General features: G+C 45.4%; 1 pseudogene; it reads left to right on the top strand.

Annotated features, from left to right (window-relative positions):
* The first annotated feature begins 2,464 nt into the window (after positions 1-2,464).
* The window catches only part of LOC102441424, a 1,885-nt pseudogene continuing 1,625 nt past the window's right edge, over positions 2,465-2,724 (top strand).

Here is a 2,724-nt window from a genome sequence, read left to right as displayed (position 1 = left end):
GCCACCCTACCAATTCCAGGGGACATAGCAGCTCTACATAATACATAGAAACAAGCACAGGGAAGCAGCCAAAATTCAGACACAACAAAACATGTCCCCAATGAAAGAAAGAAAGAAATCTCCAGAAAAAGAGCTAAATGAAATGAAATCAAACAAACTACTACATACAGAGTTCAAAACAATGGTTATAAGGATGCTCAAGGATCTTAATAAGAGCTTCAGGGGGCTTAATGAGAATTTCAAGAATCTTAGAACATCAAAGACATGAAAAAGAACTAGTCAGAAATTACACATACACTAACTGAAATTAAGAATCATTTACAGGGAATCAACATTAGAATGCGGGATGCCAAGAATTAAATCAGCAATTTGGAATATGAGGAAGCATAAAACGCCCAATCAGAAAAGCAAACAGAATCTAAAAATATGAAGATAGTGTAAGGAGCCTCTGGGACAAATTCAAGGGTACCAACATTCACATTATGGAGGAGCCAGAAGGAGAAGAGACAGAGCAAGATATTGAAAAGCTTTTGGAAAATACAGTGACAGAAATCTTCCCCTACCTGGGGAAAGAAATATACTTACAAATCCAGTCATTACAGAGTCCCAAGCAAGAGGAACCCCAGGAGGCCCACACCAAGAGACATCATAATGAAAACACCATGGATTAAAGACAAAGATATAATCTTAAAAGCAGTAAGAAAAGCAGTTACCTAAAAGATACCGCATATATCACTGTCAGCTGATTTCTCAACACAAACTTTGCAGACCAGAAGGAAGTGGCATGAAATATTCAAAGTGATGCAAAGCAAGGACCCACAACCAAGATGACATTACACAGCAAAGCTATCATTTAGATTTGAGGGTCAGATAAAGAGCTTCACAGAGAAGAAAAGGCTAAAGGAGTTCATCACCAACAAACCAATATGAAATGTCAAGAGGAAGAAGAAGAAGAGGAAGGAGAAGAAGAAGACGAAGACGAAGAAGAAGAAGAAGAAGAAGAAGAAGAAGAAGAAGAAGAAGAAGAAGAAACAAGAAAATGGCAACTAATACATATCTTGCAACAATTGATCTAAAAATCAAAATAAACAATCAAAGAATCTAATGAACAAAATAAACTGATGAGGAGAATAAAGTAGAACCAGAAGCATGGACTGATGAATCTCAGAGGGAAGAAGGAGATGGTCAGGAAGAGATTAAACAAAGAAACTTATAGGCCCATAGGCATGACCAATGGACACAGGTGATAGGGTGATGAAGGCCTGGAAGGGCAGGAACCAGGTGGAGGGGCACAATAGGGAGAAGAGAGGTGACATCTGTAATACTTTCAACAATAAGCATTTCTCTTTTTTTATTCTTTTAAAAAAATATTATAATAAGTATTACAAAGGGTATTACATATGTGTCCTTCCCCCACCCCCTGCCCTTGACAATCCCCTGCCCTCCCTTACCCCCCAGTATCTTATGTCCATTAGTTATGCTTATATGCATGCATACAAGTCCTTCGGTTGATCTCTTACTCCCCTCCCTTCTGCCCCCCAACCCTCTCTGGCCTTCCCACTGCAGTTTGACAATCAGTTTGAGGCAGCTCTGCCTCTGTATCTAACAATAAGCATTTCAAAAAAATAAAATGGGTCTCTTGTAAGCAACAAAAATAATAAATAAATAAATAAATAAATAAATAAATAAATGTCTGTTTTAAGTCAAAATCAGAACTCCAACCCAAATCAGTGTCCCCTAAAGCTTGAAGGCTGGACCACAGGATGAGGAGGAGACTTGAACACAGGACACAAGGGGCACTGAGGAGGAAAATTTCCTCAGAAGCTTGTCCCCGGGAAGGTGCAGTAGATGCTGCGGCTAAGAAAAAAAAAAGAAGAAGGTGGCTGATATAAACAAAGCCAAACTCTGGGGCCAAGAAAAGGGACCTGTTTCCTTCCCTTATTTCCCTGCATTTCTCCTCTGTGCTCATTGTCACAGTGACATCGCCCTGAGCTCCACAGTTGGATGGTGAGTGAGTGTGTTGGATGGTGAGCTCTGCAGGCCCACCTCTTCCTGAAGCGTCTCCAGGCCCGGGTGACACTGTCCATGGTGAGGACCCCAGGGAGGTGCTGATGGATGGGCTGAGGGGGGAAGGAGACCCCGTGGGGGACCCCATTATTGTCCCATCTATGGATTGAGGCACCTTCGCTGGGAGGGGAAGGCTCTGTCAGGGAAGGACATGCCTGGGGTCACCTCACCTGCAAAGGGCGTCTCAGGAGGGTCTGGGTCTATTTGCTGCTTCACCATGGAAACCAGATGCAGGCCTCTGGGAAGGGAATGTTCCCCTTTCTGTGGGGCTGCTGATGTGAGTGCCCCGTGACAGCGACAGCCAGCCTCCCAGGGGCCTCACCTTGTGTGTCTGTCTGTTCAGAGGACACTGTGGCCTCCTGCATCTGCACAGCGGGGTGCAAAGAGAGGAGACGCCATGACCCCCACGCTCAGGGTCCTGCTCTGCCTCGGTGAGATGCGAGGGGGTAGGCCGGAGAAGGACCCCAGGGACTCAGGGGGCTCATGGGGAGGAGGGTGCTGCTCAGGGGTCAGGGGCAAATCTCTCAACAGGGAACTCTCTTTCCAGGGCTTGAGTGTTGGGCTTCAGGGACCCAAGGCAAGGCAGGGTGAGTCTTCCCCAGGAAGTCCTTGGTCCCAATTTCCTGGACTTGGGGATTGAGGGGCCACCCCCCAGGC

This window comes from Myotis lucifugus, unplaced genomic scaffold (genome assembly GCF_000147115.1).
Source record: "Myotis lucifugus unplaced genomic scaffold, Myoluc2.0 scaffold_9678, whole genome shotgun sequence".
Lineage (NCBI taxonomy): Eukaryota > Metazoa > Chordata > Mammalia > Chiroptera > Vespertilionidae > Myotis > Myotis lucifugus.
Note: the sequence above shows the minus strand (reverse complement) of the source record. Positions and strands in the feature narration are given on the sequence as shown.